Below are 22,050 nucleotides of genomic sequence, written 5' to 3' on the forward strand. Positions count from 1 at the left end.
AATCGTACAAGATAAAAATCCCGTGGGATTAATCCGAAAACTTGAATGACCGTCACTTTAATGTGTACTTGTCTACACTTTACTGGCAAATTTACACCTTGCCTGTCTTAGAAATAAATGTATCCAATAAAAATATCCATCTTACTAGCTTCTAACTGCACGTAATCATTCAGCTGGACGTTTGTTATGATGTAACTATTTAGATATATAATTCAGTAAATCAGATATTCACTCCACAATTTGTCTAAATCAGCGGTTCTCAACCTTTCGACTAACGCGTACCTTCTAAACAAAAATTGAAAAACTTCAGTACCCCCACTGCATTTAACAATGATTATTTTTCAATTTCTCAAACATAAAAAAAAAGTATATTTTGCTATAGTACAACCTGTTGTGCAATAGCAAAATATGCTTTTTTTAATATTTGAGAAATTGAATTATGTATTAAATTTGGCTATTTGTATTAAATATGCACACATAAAAAATATTCGATTAAAAATTGGTTACCATTTTAATTATCAAAATTTAAAGTTATAATACTTTAAATCTAAAATTTAATGTGAAATTTGGGCTTGTTTAAGAGAGATCAGTTTCTTTATTGTCTGGTCTTATTTCACTTCGTTTTAACCGGGAATTGGGGATCCACTTTTAATTTGGTCTGTATTTATTTTTCAAATACAACATGGAAGAAAATCCTTGTTCACGCAAATAGATTTTGCAGAAATGCAATAAAAATTTAATACCTTTATTTGAAATGCTTCTAAATTGTTTTCGTGGATTCAGCCAAAAGTTAACAAGTTTGCTATTTTTGAAATCTTCAGTTAGAGTTCGAATACAGCAAATTTCTATCAATTGTTCTTTTTCTTCACGAGATTTTTCTCGTGTTTCAAAGATGTTTCTTTGAGCACCACCTATTTTTCTTTTGCATACCACCAGTGGTACGCGTACCACCGGTTGAGAATCGCTGGTCTAAATCGTGTCTATTAACTGTGTGATTTTACGATGATCTAGTACTTAAATATTTATAAAAAAAAATTCTCGGACAAAAACAGTTCCACAGCTTTAGTCATTTTTTTATATGAGAAGGTCTTTGTTCCACAGTCTAATCTCCCCCCCCCCGACATCTGATCTTAAATGATGATGATAATGTAGACAGTGATATTTTTCTCCCAGAATATGGGAACACGGAATATCAACTGTAATCTTGTCAAGAATAGAATTATAGGTCTTCCAAATGATCGTGGTTGTGCTAATTGGTATACACCAGAGTGAAAAGTACAGGACAAATAGCAAAACGTAATTACCAGACTAATATGCACTGTCCGGATTTTCATCTGGCATTACAGTTAAATTCTGCATAGGCTCCTGTTGGCACAAATCGTGCCTTTCACCTACAAAAACTTAAATTGATTAAAAAATATATTAAAATAAGGCCACGTTAAAATGAATAAACAGCGGAGAACTGAAAAAGCTTGAAATCCTAAAATTTGTTATACATTTACCAGTATTGGATGAGATTTCTTTATCCAATTTCTTTTTCACTGAATATACGTTGAACTATGACATTATTAAGACACAATAACACGCCGAATAAATACTAATTCAGAAGTCAAACAACAAAAATCAGTGTTATATTTACAAAATTTTCACAGGACTAGTCTCGATGGTTCGGTAAAATCATCGAGACTAGTCCTGTGAAAATTTTGTAAATATAACGCTAATTTTTGTTGTTTGACTTCTGAATTAGTATGTCATTATTTTCACAAGTTTCGTAAATTTTCATATGATAAAAAATTTCAAACTAAAAAGAAAATTTACTAAATTCCTTTCTATACTTCCATTCAAATAACCTTTGGTACTTACGTTAATTTGTTTATCTTTGCACCCTTTTAAGCAATTTTCCAACTTTCTCTGGTATAATTCATTGAAAGGAGTATTATGCTTTAATATAAGACATTTATTTACGAAACTTAGGTAAATAGTTTATATATATGCTACATGAGCATGAAAAGTAGAAGTTATACGACTATAAGGTATACTAGTAGGTTTTTTAAACACATTTTACAAACGCTTAATGTCTATATCTTTGCCGATATGGCATATATATATATGCGTCAACAGAATTTACAAGAAAATATAAAAGTGTTTCTGTTTTACAACGGTAATAGTGAATAATAATTCTGATTAATAATAGTGATGGTTCTTTTTTAAATAAAACAGTATCCGACTCACTACCACAATGACCATTATCGACGCTGCTTATGAGATTATCAATGCAAATATTTGTCACAAAGAGACTATTAGAGACTGTACTATACTAATCGACCCTGCTTATGAGATTATCTGAATAAATATTTGTCACAAAGAGACTATTTGAGACTATAATGTTACGAGTTTTGTATATATATCTAAATAATTGTAATGAAATTATATGTAAAATTGTAATATCTCTTGCATATTGTAACATGAAAGGCCTCAGGAGTTTGAAGCTTCGCAGGAAAACTAAGGTTGCAAGGGCACGTTTTGGAGAGATACTGCCAAACTGGTGATGGAAAACGAGAAATCAAATGTAAATTTCACAGCGAACGAGGGAAAACTATATAAGACCAAAAAGAGCATACGTTTTCAGTTTAGTTGAGATTGATTTCAGAGTTTAGCTCAGAGTATTGAGATATCATTGTGCTAGCTTACTCATTGAGGTCTTTTGTATTGACTTGCGTTTAATGTGCTTAGTAGTTTGAAGTCGTAACTGCTGATTGTGCTCTGGAGAAGAACTGTTTGAGTACTTTGGGGAAATGTTCCAGAACTGTAAACTGTTTCTTTTGGGAAAATAAATTTCGTCAGGCTAACATCGGTTTTTCGCACATTTAATGCATTATGAACTCGTATGAATGTGTAAATACTATTATCGACATTGCTTATGAGATTATCTAAATAAACCTTTATCAAAAGGAGACTATTTGGAACTAGACTATTCATTTATCGATACTGCTTATGTGATTATTTAAGTACACATTTGTCACAAAGTGACTATTTGAGAGTATACTATACTATTATCAACACTGTTTATGAAATTACTAAGCAAATATTTGCACAAAAGTCACAAAGTTATACAGTTTGGTGTTCTTTGGTAGCATAAACTGGTATACAAACTCTTAACAGACTTGAAGCGAATTAGCTCTCGAAGATAACGACAAAGACCTGGTAAGGTTACCAAATAACCTTTTTATTAAACCAGAACTTTGAACATAACCTGCGTGTCTCTGCTCACAGATCTACAGTTACTTGTGGTGATGTAATTTACAGTAATAGTCAAATTCAAATTTAAAACTAAGACTAGCTGCCAAAGGCTACACAACTGATTTAGCGCGAAGTTGGCTTATATTTCTCCCCTACATAGCAATTTAAATGTCTGCAATTATAATAGAAAACGAAAGAATACAATCTTATCGGAGCTAGCGGAAACCTAGTAACGTGACTTCGAGAGGCAGAAACTCTCTCTATCTTACAATTCGAAAACCTCATCTTAAATACTCTTAAAACTCATTTGCATTCTGGTAGGGAAACGGAATGAAGCCACAGGAAAGATCTCATATCATACAAAATGGTTAGATTAACGTAATCGGAATGTTAAAGTGACTATTTGACAGAGTATCTCCATTGAAATTTCTCTCTGAGGGGGATTAAATCCGTAGAAAAAGGTGATAACGTGTAAATGTAACGCTCACGTCAATCTTCGAATTGCTTCCATTGGAATATTTTCTTGTAAGATTTGTCCAGAATTTTTTCTTTTTGTTTCCACTCCCGGCTTACTTCAAGAATCTTTACAAATGTGTCACCGACACTGTTGCTTTGGCTTGTCCTGATACTCTGCGGCATACTTGCGGAACGAAACGGTTTATCACCTAGATATTTACTGCATCAACAACAGTGGATGTGCATTTGTGAACTATGATTTTTTTTAAGTAGTCAGTTGTGTCTATCTTAGCACAATGAAACTTGGCATCGATTGCGCGCAGGTTACTTATCACGAATTTTTACGGAATTATGAATAATTATGTACTTTTATTTCTGACTTATAAGAAATTATTTTCAATACCTAACACATATTCTCGTCAGATATGTGGTTAGCATGTCCCGCTAGCAATCTGAAATTTCGTGGTTTTAATCCCGGTGAGGAAGCAGTTATTTCTTCTCGTTTCTTATTTAGAAAAAATTCAAGTCTCTACAAAAATCAAGAGAGAAAATACGGTTTTAAAAATCAGAATAATGTTATCTTATTCAGAATCTCTTACTTTTTTCATTTCTTTGTTCCAGTTTTTATCCAAGAAGCATGTTAAAATTAGAGCATTTTTACATTTTATGTATCATATTTTCATTCAAATCAATCAAATATGCATAAAGTATGCTCATTCTGAAATTACGTCTGAACGGCGAAGAGTCAAATAATTCTAAAATTATAATAAAAAATAAAATTTGTTAACTTATTGAAGTAAGGTGTTTTTTTTTTAAATGCAGTCAAAATAATTTATTGCAAAATCTTTTATTTAATATTCGTTTCTTTTTTTTTATTTCATTTATTAACTAATTAATTTCTTTATTCGCTTATTCGCAGTTAATTAAACAGTTAGAAAGTTTTCATCTATTGAAGAAATATTTATAATTGCTAATTTACTTATACATTTTCGGTAATTCCATCCCCCCTTGATAATTTTTGTCTGCAGTAATAACAAGCGAAAGGATATATTTCAGCCATTACATTTTATTGTGGCGAATATTCTTGCTTCCAATCCATAGGAGATGGAATAAAATCATGTCTGTATACAGATGCAACAGAAGATTCTTCCGCCTGGCACAGAAGAAAAAGTGCCTTTATCGACTCGCCGAGATAAAGTGGAAAATGATGTTACCCAGAAACCGAAGCACATCTCGATACTGTCAATCATGTCTACCCTCACAGATGCGTTCTTTCTCGTATAAGTTCATAGGTCTATAGCCATGGCTTGGGGTAGCCTGCGTTATCGTAGTAATAATGGTGAATCGTGTTCCTGGGAGTTCTCAATATTCAAGCATCAGGTCTAGCGAGAGTACTTTTATTTTTAATTTTTTTAAAATTTATTTTTATTATTTTTTAAACATGTCCATGATATTAGAAATTATTTGGAACCGGGAGAAATTCTGATTTAAGCTTTTTCACAGTGTTCTTCAATTCATACTCCAAAATCATATAAAAAAGTAAAAATAGGTATTTTCTGAGACAGCTACTTTAAGCAAAACTGTAAGCTTTAGAAACTTGAAAGTTACAAATTTTTTTTAACGACAATTGTTGAAAAATGCAAGTGAAAGCTAATCTCATATTGATCAGTATGTAACTGTTGAATTATGAATTTTATATAGTTTGAATTTCAGGAAGCCTCTGCACTCGAAAAACGAAAATAATATTTTAAAATTAGACAGTTTAAAATTCAAATTCCTTTGAAAAATTGAAGTATTACTATCATACTGACTCACGGATTCTGAAAATCTATCCAAGTATTAATTTCACTATTATAAGCCAAAAAATGGAATAATAATAATAAATAAAATTACAATCTGATTTCAAAGTTTTGTAAATATACTCGTCTTGCATAAAACCAAGTTTGTTTAGCTAAATAAAAGGGTTGCTTTTTTGCCAAAAAGAGTATCTGCTTTAATGAGCAATCCTTGTTAAGTTCTGTGTTATTCGACCAATAATTATGTCGAATTTTCAGATCTCTTTTATACTAAAATATTTTCAATAAATGACTTTATAATGCTAATATTTCATTGCCAAAGCATTTCTTTAAAAGGTATAGAAATATTTTTTTACACTTTTTTAATTATGAAAACAAATATAAAACTCCCGGCGTTCCACGAAATATTCCACGAGGCTTCCAAATATAAGTAAATAACTCATAGTACAAGGAGCTATAATTCAACAATAAAAACATAATACCTAGGTCTAGGCATAACGTAATCATAGATAGACAATACAGAAAATAATAGTGACACAAACAAAAAAATTTAATCATATAAATATAGCAATAATAACTGAAAGAACAAAAAGTCGCACAAGACTGCAAAGGCTCCGGAGCTCCTAACCAGATCATAGAAACAGGAGGCCAGCATACAGAGAGCTGCCCTAAACTCACTTTAAATGCACTTCTGGCAATACCATGCAACCTACAACGCAATGAAATGTGTTACACATTTTCCACAACATCGTCGCAAGCACAGAGTCCACTAGTAACAATACTGAAACAAAGTCAGTAAATTCCAAAATTCCCATGACCGTCAAATTCTGAGTAAGTTCATAAGGTAAAATGAATACCTGCAGTATGTCCAATCGCATGTAATATAAAGTGAATTGTTTTTTTCACATTTAAGCGATATTTTTATTGCATTTACTAATAGTATAATAGGTTCATCTGGAAAATAAGTATGAAACTGCAGTATTCATGCGCGACGATGTTTACCGAAGGGATGAGATTAATTTTTGGTGCCGGACTCGATTTCCTCCGCAAAGCCTGGCTGCGTTGGGATCTTTCATGGCTAACCCAATATATAATGTAGAAAAGAATCAACGAAAAAAGCCTCCGCGAAAGCATCCTTCCCCATATCCAAATAGCTTTTGATTTGGTTTAACCTGCGTTTGCAATCTCGTAATTTTTTAAAATTCAGTTTGATTTGAATCTGTCTAGTCTTCCTCTTGGAGGTGGAAAACCTAGCTGCCCTTTACTTTTTTGTGCATGTGCATTTATTTATTTATTTATTTATTTATTTATTGAGTGGATCAGCTTTCAAGAAGTGGTCTCTATCTTCTTCAGTCTGGTCGTGAAAAAAACTGATGGCATCGTCATTCAACAGTATGCTCTATTCATCTCAGCTTATTAGGATACCACTACTTGGTTGTCACATAGTATTTCTCCTTCTTGTTAAATAGGTTATTTGCTTTATAAACTATATATTCATTTAAATTTCTGCTGGCCAAGAAGACTTGCAGTTCTTCAGTGATGATGTAATATTTAAAAATACTTTAAAAATTTTCCTTCTTTTCTTATTATTATTATAGTTGTTTATGCAAAGACTTTTCTTTTAATTTACATATGCATTTAAGCTATAAAAACGCAAATAAAACAAATTTAGATCCGAATTCAGGGTGACGAAATTGTGTGCAATTCGTAATGTGCCACATAAGAATTGTGAGACGTTCGTCGTTATTCAAGACTTCCATTATGTTGCACTACTTACTGTACAGAAGTACAATTAATAAACATTTTGAGATAAGATAGATAGTGCCGAAATTTCCCTGGAAATTTCTTATTAAAAATGTTTAGATATTTTGCTGCATACGCATGCTATTATAGATAAAAATAACTTGGTTTTTTCCGAAGAGTAATTTGTCTGAAGCATCATGCAATTTCGGAGAATCCTAAGCGGGATAGATTTTCAGTTTTAATATTTTATTAAGTTGGCATCATAGTTTATTTAAAAGAATCATTGAATCTCGAAACTCCTGTTTAAATAGACTTAGGGTCTCAAAAATCCTGAGTCTGCATTTTTTTTAGGGAATAGACAAACAAATTTTAATTGGAGTTTTAAAGTTGATTTCTTCTAGTATAATAAACTAAAGAAATGCATAATTTTAATCAATTACAGGCAAAAACTGGATGCAATTACTCTGAAAAATGAAAAATATACGAGTCATTCCCCTGTTAAGTAAAATAATTAAAGTTTAAATTGTTTATATAAACTACTTCTGAAATTAGCTTGTATTCAGGCAATCTAAATAATTTGCGTAGTTTAATATTACAGAAACTCATAACAATATACTGCTGTATCGTGCGCTTCAGATTTGTAGAGATCTTTTTAAATAATTATATCAGGGAGCTGTAGAAGATATAAAACTTTACTGAGATGAATAACAGCCTTTACAGACAAGATAAGATTACAAATAATTCAAGCAATAAAATACAGACAAAATGAGAAGCTCTCTGAACGCTAGGTAAAGCATCAAACTCGCTCGCAGAATAAAATTAAAAGCAGTAACCATTCAGCGGGAAACACAGTAGCAAAAGTAGCATGACTGAACTGAATTCAACTTCATATTTATACTTTCCTCAAGGGAAGGTAACCAGTTCTGAAGCTTAACAAAAAAATTGCTCCTAATATTTCAAAAATGCGTTTTCTTAAATATTCTATATTATCGCATTTTATGAAAAATCGGCAAATATCGTTAAGGATCGGCAGGAGAGGTTCTGGTGTATCTTCAGTTCGAATTGGCCTACCCTTACAAATGTAGTTTCAATAGGCTCAAAACAAAAGATATACAAATTAAAGCATAAGATAAACATACATAATTAAAACAGATAACCACAGTTTCAAGATTAAATAAAATAAAAATTAAAAACTTAAAATCATCCCGCAAAAATAAGTACATAAAACAACACATTAATCATTTAAAAAATATAGTATAAAAACCAAATTGTTGGTAAATAAATACAAATATTTACAAGAATTTACAGCAATAGAAACAATATGAAAGAAATATTTGCTTTCAGTGTAAACATTTTAAAATAAAACAAGGTGTGTAAAGCATTAGTTTAAGGGATGATTATGTTGCTGTAAATTAAAACTGGAAGCAATTGTAGCAAATATGTACAAAACCTCCTTAAATAAAGGAGACACTGCCAACAGCCACGCTCTTATAAGTAAATCTCCGATAAATAAAAGCTGAAATTTATGTACAACATTTCTGACTGATTTTACAGTTTTCAAAAATATATTTTTCTTTTTTATAATCACTTGTTTAAAAATAATGCATCTAAATTATGCTCCTCAATAAAATACTCCAAAATGCCGCCCAACCAGGATAGTGGTTAGCGACACTCACTGCTGCAAAGAAAGGTCCGGGATCAAATCCCGAAGAACGAAGAAGACATGGATGCTTGTAAATATAAAGTGTCTGTGCGGCATGGGAGACAGTGTCCTCTTATGCGGCGAGCAGAAAGTCCTCTCGAGAGGTTGGTGATAGCGGTAGAAGGGTGGGAAACTCTCGGACTCGTCCCCCTCGTGGCGCTCTCCATCAAAATTGGGGGTAGAATTGAAAGTCGAAAAGAAAGTAGTACTGTCTCCTGTATAGAGCTCAAGCTTCTTGCCGACGACAGGCGCTCCTTGCTGCGATGAATTTCTACTTCAGAATTATATATAAAACGTGGTTCCTTTACGATTAAGTTCTCTGTAACTTTTCTAGTTTTATACAATGTACACTAGACTCCAGATTAACCAGAATAATAATGCACACAATGCCCACGGTTAACTCAAAATCAAGTTTAATCCTAAAACAGTTAAAAAAATAACCCATATTAAAGTTAACATAAAATATTATTAACAATTTACCTTAACTTTTAAGTAGTTTTATCTGGATAACAGATCTGTTTGGCTACGTAAATAAAATCAGCATTTAAGTTTTAAGAACACCTTTCAAAGCATAAAGAACAGAGTTTTTACTTATGCTTCTCTTGTATTCTGACAGAAATTAATAGGCAACAAAAGATTAATGGTTATATACATAGTTTATTTTTATGATTTAGCAGTTTATTCTTAAAGGATAGTTTGTTTTTTTTGGTTTGCTTGATTATGGTAAGGCACTCAAGGGCTATCTGCCTAAGGGAAGGGATGCCTTCGTGGAGGACTTTGTAAGAGAAACTGATTCGTAACTTTGTAAGAGATTTTGTAAGACTTTGTAAAAGAAACACGGGAAAAACCACAAAAACGTCTCTGTAACCAGCTTGTTCGCGAGGATTCGAACCCCGCACTGAACCACCAGTGTTGAGCGATTTTATACGGCTCGGCTGCTTTAGAGAATGGTTTAACAATATTTATAAATTTCATTTTACATACAATTAAATTAGACACTGTTGAGGATAAAAACGGTTTTTACATATGAAGACACCATTTGCTATCACTATTTTAAACTGTCATATTTTTTCTTTTTTTCCTTTTTATGTTTTCCGTAGGAGATTTACTTTAGCCTGATCGATAGTGATAGTTTCTCATCGTTTCGCGATAAACTTCACGCTTTTTTAGATAAGGCCGGGATTAATCTGGTTACGGTTAATTGCCAACTTCTTTAATCCGTCAGTGGTTGACTAAGAGCTGGCTGGTTGACAGTGTTGAGGTTCTTACTAAGTTGACAGGTTCTTACTAAGTTAATTTATTAACATAGAAAGAACTCTTCAGATTTTGACTTTTATTATTAAAAAATCTTTGAATATATCAACATTCTGTGCAATTATGTTTTCTTTTTATTCTTTCAAAATAATTAAAATTAGAAAAGAGATGATGAAAGCAAAATACGCGATACTCGTTAAAGAGAAATTTGTAGAATGGTGACGATTTCTGTATTTTCTCAAATCCAAATAATTAGTAAGAGAGTTTTTTTAAATTAAAATTTGATACCTGAGTTTATTGAAAAACAAGTTTAAGAATGCAGTTTTTAAAAATAAATTTGTATTCATTAAGGAAGCGCAAATAAAATTTAATTAAAAAAGTACATTTTTAAAACCCTTGATTCTCGCATTTTATTTCTTCAAAATTACAAAATTTGACAAAAAATATTTGCGTAACATTCAAAAATTTTAATACGATTCCATAATCCCTTTAAATCAGATGAAGTGCTAGCGTAAATAAATAATTTCTAAAATATGGAACACTATATTCTTTCTCTATAAATACAAGAACTATAATTTAGGTCCACAAATTGTATATTAATCTCATTCTTTTTAACGAACGCTTCCACTAAACGCCATTAAAACTAATGTTGCCAACGTTTTGAATTTAAATGTTTAATGGATTTTTTTATGTTTTTTTAAGTCAAAAATCTTGGAACAAGAAAAAGTTTGAATGTTTGGGTTTTCGGTTTCGAATCTTTCGCAGCATTGTGGGATTATTAAAGCAATATTCTACTTCTAATATTTTTAATAGATATTTCACATGAAATTATAACTTTCTGAATATATTTTACAAAAGCATGCAGATTTTTCTTAAAAGGAATGGAAAAAAACCCAGGAAAAAATGGTTATAGGCCGTTTTTAACTGAAACTGGCACGCCACAAACCCTCTCGGGGGGGGGGAGGACTGAAGTTTAGAGTATAAACAACTGCTTAAGATAGAGAACTTTCTAGATAATGTTAACTTGAATTTTTAAATGAGCTTAAAAATTCAATGTAATATAAAATTTTAAAATGTTAAGAAGACGAAAAAATGAATGACAGAAAATTGCTACTATAAAAATTCTTACTCAAAGCAGCGGTCATATTGCGTGGGGGCCATATGGACGATAAGAAATCAGATACCACATCGATTTTTCCCCCTAAAATGAAAAAAAAATTTTAAACAAAACAAGATATTTTACCTACATTTTTAATTTAATTTTCAAAATATTTGTCAAAATATACATAAACGTTAATAATCATGACACAAAGGAAACAATTCCAATTTATAGAAATTTTTTGCATGAATTTTAAAGGTTGGTGTCTGCAAGGAATTTACTCTTTGTGATCAAAGTGATTACACTTTGTAATTCAAGATTTACAATATAATACAAAATATATTGAATATAATTTTTTACGCTAAATTGAATATACTAATATACTAATATAATTCATATATTAATATACTAATATAATTAATATATTAATATACAAATATACTGATGTTGAATATAATTTTTATACTGACGTTTATTTCAAATAATTCCAGTGTGGAGAATTATCTACACTAAAACAAAAAATCCTGATGTGTAACACCACATGACTTCCTTGTACGAAATATCAAATTATATGCATTTTTCTTGCATTTCATTTAAACTTATTGGACTGAATTAAATCTACTTCGTTGATAGAGCATAAACCACAATAGAATAAATGCACTCTTTAAAATTCACTATATTTGTTTACCATAGCGACACTCTGGCACTAGGTTAACTTAACAGCGTTATATTTCGTCCATATTATAACTATGTCTATGTCTTATCACTTAATAAAAGGCAATCGGCCATTAACGGCCTTTACCAGTATATATTATACTTGACTTTTAAATGTGTGAAGAATCGAATCGTAGCGTCTGGTAATTCTACTGTAAAGAAAGGGAAGCTTTGCAGTGAATGCTTTAAAACAAGAAGAATTTTGTTTCTTAAACGTAAATTATTGTCGTAATCTGAGCACAATGAGAATTAGAAATTTCTAAATTAAATTTCTTATAATTAATATCAGAGCAAGGCAGCAAATACAATAAGACAAGTTCTTACTCCTTCTCGAGCCAGAATCCGTCCGTATAAATAGTAATATTTTATTTCTTCTAAGGCCTGATTTGAAAAATGGCATAAACACAAAGGAGAGATGAAATTAAGTGTAGGTTAAGAGCCCATGAATACTGCGTAATTTTCTTATTTTAGTCAATGGCTCTTAGCCATTTTGTTGCAGTTGTCGCTCAAAAGTCTTCCGTGTAATGTGTCAAGTAGAGGTATGCGGCAGTTTAAAGTATTTAGTCTAAACAAAGTAAAAGTATGACGAGTTACAGAATATCCGTATTAATATTTGGAATATATATGGGTATACAGGAAACTATATATATGGAGATACAGGATAATATATATGAAAATATGTGGAAAAAACAGAAAGGGAGAATTTTCATATTAAAAACATGTGATATATAAAGAATTTTAAATGAAAATTAGATCTCATTCAGGTACACAACGCGTTTGTAATATTTTTAACATTCCTTTTTTAATGAATTTCAACAAATCTACCAAACGACAATTGATAGCATTTACTACTATGATATCTGAACCTATTTTTTTCTAAAAATATCGTCTGCTTATAAACAGAATTTTCTGTGCCCTTAATTGATTGCTTTGATCCAGTAAACATCTGCTGTCATAGATTTTAAAGGCTAGCAAAGAATGAAGTTCACTAAAGCGGGAAAAACAGTCAATATTTTCAAACAAGTTTTGACTAGAGATAATATTTTGCTTATAATTCTGAGGTAAAATGCCAATCAACTTCTTGAGTTGGAAAAGAAGTTACTTAAAAACTAATTTTTTTTAAGTAATTACTCCCAAATTTTGCTGTATGGTAAAATTAAATCAATTGTGCATAAATACAGAGAATTAGAAATATGAAAGAAAATGTTTGTCTTATACTGACGGCTTTTATATTAATTTTTTATATTTACTCCATTATAGCAATCATGCATTTGTTCTTAAAAGCCCAATATTTTGAATACTACTGTGCTGAGACACAGCGAACACCCTTATTCTGATATTATTACTTTACTTGAGATTAATAAGATGCTAGATTTTTTATATATCAAAGAGCGTATACTGCTTTCATTTGACACATAAAATCCTGTTGTGGCAAAAGAAAATCCGTAGACACGATCATGCTTTCAGTAGACAGGAAAACAATTTTTTTCGCTAGCCCTTCGCAAGTGTTGCCACTGCGAGAAAATTAAGACTTCTAATTGCCTTCCATTCATCCTCGCACACAGCAGATTCTCAGATGATTACATTTGGATAGCATAAAACTTTAAATTTAGCTTTGAAATGAATAAGCCCCTTATTGATTTTCAAAATAATGCGCTGCTCCTGTACGAAACAAATTGTCTTTATCTACTGCACGTCCTCGTGCACAGTCGGTTCTCAGAATTGCCAGTCAACAAAGCATAAGACTTTTAATTTCCTTTATAAATGTAGTCAGCACGTTATTGATTAATAAAGTATTTTTCTAATTAATTAATAAAGTAATTAAAGCCAATAATCTCAGTCCTTACAAATTTGAATATTTAATTTTTTAATTAGATAACTTGATAAAAAGTAAATTATATTTCAAATGATAATATTTATGGGCATTATTCTAATTAATTAAAAAACTAACCTCATAATAATTCGTAGAGAATAAGTAAAATTTTTTATGCTTCTTCAAATTTTTAATTATATATACAGTGTCTCACAAAAGTGATGGGACACTTGTGCTTTACAAAAGGAAACTGTAATAAAATTAATTAAAAAACATGTAAACATTTTTGTGGGTGTGTTTCATACGTAAATTTAGTAACAATTATTACATAACATACATTTTCTCAAAATATTAAAATATTAATTTAATAAAAATACAATTGCTTAGAACGGAGCAAAAAAAGGCTCACATAAGTGATGGGACACCATTAGATACTACTACATACCACAATAAAAATATTTTTTGGAGTTTTTATTTTTAGTCAAAAGCAATTGGCAATAATTTATAAAATCGTCTGTAGTATTTCTCTCCAGTTTGTTTTGGAATTTTTGTGTTTTTTAGCTCTGTGCAGCCACGAATGCTAAACGAAAAGAAACCTTGCCTGAAATTCGAAAATTAGTTATTAATTTGCATATTGAACGTGGAAAATCTATTAGAGAAACTGCTGAAACAATTAACATAAGTCATTCAAGATTTTTCAATATCATTAAACGATATAAAAAGAATCATATGATTCAGGATAAAAGAAGACCTGGCTGACCATCAAAGCTATCCAATGGAATAAAGCGAATTATTGTTCAAAATATTAAAAAAAATCCAAGAATGAGTGCTTCTAAAGTTGCTGCTGATTTACAAGCAATATATGGAGTAATTGTTAATCCTGAGACTATTAGAAGAGTAATTCGATCTGCTGGATATCACGGTAGAGCAGCCAGGAAAAATTCTCCGTAAGTGAAAAGAATAGAAAACTCAGACTGGCTTTCGCAAAATCCAACATAAATAAGAACTCTGATGCTGATGAGAGTAAATTTAATATCTTTGGTTCTGACGGTAGAATCTTGGTTTAGAGAAAACCCAGGAAAGAATTTCGCAAACAGAACTTGGTGCCAACAGTAAAACATGGTGGAGGAGGAGTTATGGTATGAGGGTGTATGTCGTCCGCTGGAGTTGGTAATCTTTTTTTTATTGACAGCATAATGGATCAGTACAAGTATATTGACGTTTTAAATCAAAATTTGAAAACTTCAGCACGAAAATTGATCCTTCATAACGATTTTAAATTCTACCAGGACAATGACCCCAAGCACACTGCTTTGAACGTTAGACTCTGGATGCTGTATAATTGTCCTGAAATAATAAAAACCCCACCACAATCTCCAGACTTAAATCCCATACAGAATATTTGGCAAGAATTAAAATCAAGAATTCGCAAACACACCATTTCTTCAAAACAACAATCAAAATCATTGCTTCAAGAAGAATGGGATAAAATCACTCCAGAAATCACAAAAAAATTAGTCGAATCCATCCCAAGAAGATTAAATAACGTTTTAAAAATAAAAGGAAATCCAATAAAACATTAAAACATTTTAAGAAGTAAAATTTTTGGATAAATATTTGATGGAAAAGTAAGTGTCTCATCACATATGTGAGCCATTTTTTGCTCCGTTCTAAACAATTGTATTTTTATTAAATTACTATTTTAATATTTTGAGAAAATGTATATTATGTAATAATTGTTACTAAATTTAAGTACGATACACACCCACAAAACATTTTTACATGTTTTTTTAATTTATTTTACTACAGTTTCCTTTCGTAAAGCACAAGTGTCTCATCACTTTTGTGAGACACTGTATATGTGTGTGTGTGTGTGTGTCTAAGATAAAAAATATGTAAATCAGTTTTATAAATCAATTTAACAACAGGCTTTTAATTCCTCATTTTTAGTTTTAGTATTTCCTGTCTGTACTAAAAATTGCAATTACTTTTCTGGACTGCGTAATTTCTAGATCAATCTTTGATGCGTGGCTTGCGTTACACTTATGACGTAGCTACTTAGGAACTTGGGCTCAAGATTTTGAGAACTGAAGCTTTTCTAACCTAAACCAAAACCTTTCTCTTGGCGATCTTCCATTCCATTCTCGTTTTTTAAAAGTCTGAAAAAACGTCTTTAAAGTGTTTATTGTTTTCCGTTTACGGATTTGTTCAATTGGTAAAACAGAAACTACTATCACTTGAGAGAAATATTTGTTGCAAGCCTCGTAAGCAAGCAATCCATTGAAATAAATGCCCAGTTACCTCTGGAATAATTAAATCTAATTTTTTATCAAGTAAATACATAGCTTTCATTCACGTTGTAATATCATAGCTAATTTTGTTTCCGTCATTTGGTTTTGCTATTTTGAAGAGCTCATTTTAAATATGAGATTTTATGTTCTATATTTTCAGTTTCTGGGGGGCAGGAAATAATTTTTTTTAGCTATTAAACTATTGTAACTTCTCAAGTTTAAACTGTTTCAAGTGTTAAACTGAAATATTTGTACAAAAATCAAGTAACAGTTTTTCTTAAATTTTAATGAATTGTATCCTTTTTAATTTTTTGAAATTTTCAATTGTAAACTCCTGTTTTAGGCGTTAAATTTTTTCTTTTTTCTTTTTAAAAGTTATAAGGAGGGAAATAAGAAAGTTTTAGCTTCCAATAAAATTTCACTTATCACTGCTCCAGCTATTCAGATTCCCACTCCTGTAAAATTTATTTCCCCCTATAAATTATCCAGATTCCCCACCCCTATAAAAATAAAAGAATATATAAACTCTGTGTTTTATTTACACACTTTAAAATTTCTTGTTGTTTTAAATGTTTCCTCTCATTGAAACCATGCATTTTTAGCAAATAACGTGTATTATACTGTTTATTTACTTTACGGCTTGTAATACCATAATTTAATCTTCCTAGAGTAGAAAGATTCCGTGTTATGTAAATAATGTGTTAGTGTTTTAAAACTTTAGTAGAGCAAAAATAGAAAGAAGCTTATGTACTTAACTTTAGAACCCCATTTGAGAAAATTAATCTGATTCTTTTATTTAAATTTAAAAGAGAAATATGGGTAGCATGACTACCAAGAAACTTTATTGTTTAATTTTGTCGAAAGAAGTGTGTTCATATTTTGTTTTACAGAAACAGAATATAAAATATGAATAGTTTATAATATGGAGTTAAAATATTTTAGTTCCATACTTTAAAACCAAGAGAGAGAGAAAAACAAAGAGAAAGGAAAAGGAAGAAAAACCTGGTTTGAATTGCAATCAAATATGTTTATAGTTTATAGGAAAAGATAAAGAAATAAAATTTTCAGTTATACAGATATGCAGAAGAGTTGAACCCAGATAGTTTACATATTTGGAGTCCAGTTTATTTATTGGATTTATTTCTTATTAAGTAACCTGATTAATACTGTTCGTGAACATATAAATATTAACTCAGCCTTTTTCTGTTTTGCTGTTACATCCCAATACTGTCAGAAGTTTAAGCCTATCTCTCTAACCAGACGTATTTATGGTAAAACTCAACAGCAGGAAGCCATGGCTCCTATCCCAAAATAAAAAAATGGAGGAGTTATCCACCAAGCAGAAGCAACATCAAAGATGACTGACCCTCGAGATAAATGACTTCTTGTTGACCTCTCTCATTTTACTCTCTCCTAGAACATACTCCAGACAATTTATGACGACTACCATTAAAGAAGAAATTGAAACCTTGGTCTCCAGAATTAGAAGAGACCAGACCTCCACAGGATGCATAAATGCATCCATATGACGTTGAACAGACGGCTAGAGAAGGTCACCGGAACGGCCCGCCAATGTTGACGATGGCATAAGCGCGAACTGGGGTCATGACTCCTAATCAAAATATTTGTTTTTGCTCGATTTTCCAAGAACTGAGTGTTGCGCATAACGAATGAAAGTTTTAAAAGCGCTGTGAGCTCTTTTTAAGATAATATAAACATGAATAAAATTAGAAGGCGAAATTACGTACCGTGAAATAATATCTTTGACGAAAGAGCTATGTTTTTTTAGGTCACTGTACAGTTTTATTAGGTAATACAACAGCTTTTCTATTTTCGCATATTTCTACTATTTCGGGAAAATAAATGACGTTTATATAAATATTCATTTAAATACTGAAAGGTCTGTTTCCTTAAGTAATAAATTTACGCTTTAAGCAGAGATAATTTCTAATGTATTAAATGATTGCTTATTTTCAGCAACCTGCTATGGATATTATTAGGCACTTTGATGCTGGATACGCGAAAAATCAACTGTGCCAAGCAACTTGAACCATGTATCATTCAGTTCCTAAGTGGACATGCTATGTCACGAAAGCCAAACAATGGACTACGAAAATTCCTTATACTTTCCTCTTTTTGAAGGGTGATTACGTAGATACACGAGACCTACTCGACCAGATATAAGCGGGGTTAAATTATGCGTTCACAAAATTTTAGTTCTGGTGCTAGTGGAGAGACTAGTAGATTTATCGGAAGCGGAAACATGAAAAATTAACTTTCCTTTCAACTGATTAGCAAAATGGAAGGATTTTTAAGCCAGGACTTTCCATTTTTCCAGTTAGTTGCGCTTATTATTTACATTACGAGAGCACGCATGAAGAAATGTGATACTTCATTATAATAATGCTTCGTTAATATTGATTTGATGGAAAAACTAAATATTTACAAACTACCTAGTTATTCAACTGAATTCAAAGTTTCTGAGGTAATATTTCTCTCAACTGAGAAAATATCGTGATTAGATATCTTTAAAATACGCCTACTGTAAAATTTAATTTTATTTAATTACATTTTTTTAAATCTTAGATATTTCAATGCAATAATAATTCAATGCAATGTTAGAACAATAATTGTGGCAAAGGCCTGAAATAACATGCTTAGAAAATTAGCTATTTTAATTGCTAATATTTCTTTCCGACGAATATTTATAAAAATATTAGTTACGTATTTTTTTCGATCTTACAAATTAACTTATTTATTTCAACAACTGCACAAGTAGAACGTATTTTCAAATAAGTTATTTCAAATAAAAAAACAATACATTATTTATTTATCATTTATTGATAGTAAACGTTTTTGTCCTATCTCTCTATACAATATCAGTATCTTAATTTCAGCCATGCATATTACATCTGAATTTCAGACAATGTCCGTAATATGTATGCTAAACGAAGACCAGATCATATGTACTGATAAGTGAGTACAGGTTCGTAATGGATTGAATTCCAACAGAAACTTGATGAAATTTATTTTTCCCGAGACACCTTACAGTTCTGGAACTTTTTACACAAAAAGACTCGTACAGCTCTACTCTGCAAGTCAGACCACAATCAGTAGTTAATACGGTGAATCTTTGGATTATGGTAACTTGGTGATCTTTTGGCGAAAATTTGGCAACCAACCCTACTACAGCAATCTGCTAGTTTTGTTTTGGACGCCATTTTGTTTTCACCAAGTAAAAGCATGTTTTTTTATTTTACTCAGCAATTTTTCCAACAATCTGCTAGCCGAATTACGCTTATACTAGAACTTTTACGGAACAAAAATGCTTAATCATAACGAAGATTAGGTGCGAAATTGGAAGAAAGTGCAGAATCGCAAACTGCTTCCTGCGTTTTTAAGAATTGCACATACACGGTGTCCATGTACACGTCGACCTATTTTCACTTAAAAAACATCCCAGAATTGCACAAAAATGGCATTGCGCACACTCTTGACTTTATCTATGTACACATCGACCTATTTTCACTTAAAAAGTCAAAGAAAATTGACAAAAATCCAATTCTTCTTACTCTTGTAAAAAGCGCCAAACAAATAAGTGCGCGATTCTGCACTTTAGCAGCGAAATTGTTTCTAAGTGCTTATTAGCTAAAACCACGATCGGAATTTTCCGGAAAATGTCTCATTACATGTCTCGTGATCTCTCATTTCTCTGAGACAAAATAATCTGTGATTCGATCTGTGTACTTCGCAGATTATAGCTAAAGTCCTAGCTAGTAACCTTTATCGCCTTACCAAAATGTCGCCAAACTACCTGTTACCATATTCCAAAGATTAGCCGTTAATTCTTCAAACTAATATAAACGTTGAACACAAGACAATGCAAAGCACATCTAAAAGCGAAATTTGCATAGTGATTTGTCAATTACGCTAACCTAAACTGATATTCTGTCTGTTTTTTTACCACAGTTTTGTCTCGTCAGCCGAGAAATTTCTAGTACCTTCGATTTCTCAAAACTGCTGGAAGGCATACGCTATTAAAGTTATATAAGGCCGAAAACAGTTACAGTTACACAATGCTCTGACCAAAATATCGCCAAAAGGCAAATTTTTGGTCAGAGCATTGTGTAACTGTAACTTATTTGCCAAATGTGGCCAAATTGTTTGCAAAAATTAGTCAATTAGTCCCTAAAATCATTGGCGGCTTGCTCTGCCTCACCATTTCATCTCATTTTCAGAAACGTTAAACAAACTTACCCTTGTAACCCCATTTTCTAGCGATGTTTCGCATTTTGAGGCTTTTCATGCTACATTATACAAGAGATACTACAATTTAAAAAAAATTAACTAAAATTCTTTACATGTGTACACAATTCGCAACATTTCCCCCTTCACTTCACATCTCGGACAACAAAATACCTGGATATGACGTCATACTTGCAACTAAGAAAAATCAGTAACTGAATAATTACTAAATCCAATAATAAAATAAATCTGAAAAATAATTAATAATTAAAAAAAATCTGAAAGGTTTCAGATTTTAAATTACGTCTAAAGGGGCGTTTTTTTAACGTTTTGTGTGTTACCTTTATGTATTAAATATCATGCTCTTCGCACTTAAACCATAAAATTCACTTCAATGTCGCAAAATAATTTTAAAATGAGACTATCTTTAGAATTTCCGATACATATTTCTGCGCGCTGGAGATAAAAAGGTTCCCCCCCCGGTAGATTGTTGCCATTGCTCGCTTTGAAATCGTTGAGTTTGTTACTCAAAAATTCGTTAAAGTTTTACAAAATATAAAATCGATAATAAAACAAATTCCAAATTTCAAATTTGGGCTTCCACATGCCCATATTCGCAGTAGGATTACGTCATTCAAAATTCGATGGCTCTATGTACCATTGTTTTATCCCAATGCGAGAAATATACATACATTTGTGCAGATTTTTCTTAATTTAATTTCTTCAAATATAATGCAGGACTCTAACATTTAATGGCAATAGTTCCAAAAGTGAAACGGACATTTATAGTGACTCAACGAAAAATCGCAAAACGAGAACAATAGTCCTTCAGGGACAAAGCCCCTTTGAACTAATAAATAACATACAAACAATAAAATACTAAATCAAGGAATAAATGCATGAATTTACAAATTTATATACCAGGAATGGCCAAATTCCATGACCATAGTAGCCGCGTAATAGTGTTCATGAAAATTCGAGACCGCAGCTGGATTTACCAAGAACCGCAAATCCGTATTAGTAAAAATCCTTTTAAAAAATAATAACACGGGCTTTAAAAAGAAAAACTTTTTGAAGTAAATTAAGGAGAATGTTTAACTTTTTGCGCAATTAATACAGCTATTATATGTAAGGAATTATTTATTTTTAACTAAGCAGTTATCTTATGTTCGAAACTTTTAACGTCATTCTCGGTATCCATTTTCCTTTTAGAATATAAATTTCAGTCTGCGCGTTTTCAAATGAGGTAGAAAGACATGGTATTTAAAAGAAGATGTTTTGGATTGTTGAATCAAAGCGTGTTCTGCCTGCGAAAAAATCACATTATTATTTGAATCTCTTGATAAAGGTCGATCTGCGGCGTTGTGTTTTCTCGCCATTAAGCTTGTCACGCCGATATTAGATTTAATCCAACTTGCGCGTATTCTGTGTAGCCTTTGGGCTAATTTACGATTTATTTAGTTTAATTTAAATGAATTACTTTTGAGTTACGCCATAAATGCTGGCTGGTTTTGTAAGCACAAGACATGCCTTCTGCAAATCTACTGAATTTAATCAAAAGGGTCTTTTTAACCCTTCTCATTTTCTCTGTCTTCTTTCGATAATTATCGCTATAGCGATTATTATTTATTATACTATAATATTCTATTGTTAGTTATAGCTACAACGATAATTCTATAGCGATAATTCGTCTAATT

General features: G+C 31.2%; 1 protein-coding gene across 1 annotated transcript in view; it reads right to left on the reverse strand.

The window, feature by feature from the left end:
• Positions 1-22,050, reverse strand: part of LOC118193851 (uncharacterized) — a 333,808-nt gene that overhangs the window by 255,267 nt on the left and 56,491 nt on the right. Inside the window, exon 2 of the transcript XR_015042681.1 lies at positions 11,321-11,392. The gene's annotated coding sequence lies outside the window, so the exon portion shown is untranslated. The remainder of the gene's footprint in view (positions 1-11,320; positions 11,393-22,050) is intronic.

The sequence above is a fragment of the Stegodyphus dumicola genome, chromosome 8, assembly GCF_044657685.1.
Source record: "Stegodyphus dumicola isolate Sdum_Otavi_A_Nest chromosome 8, ASM4465768v1".
Taxonomy (NCBI): Eukaryota; Metazoa; Arthropoda; class Arachnida; order Araneae; family Eresidae; genus Stegodyphus; species Stegodyphus dumicola.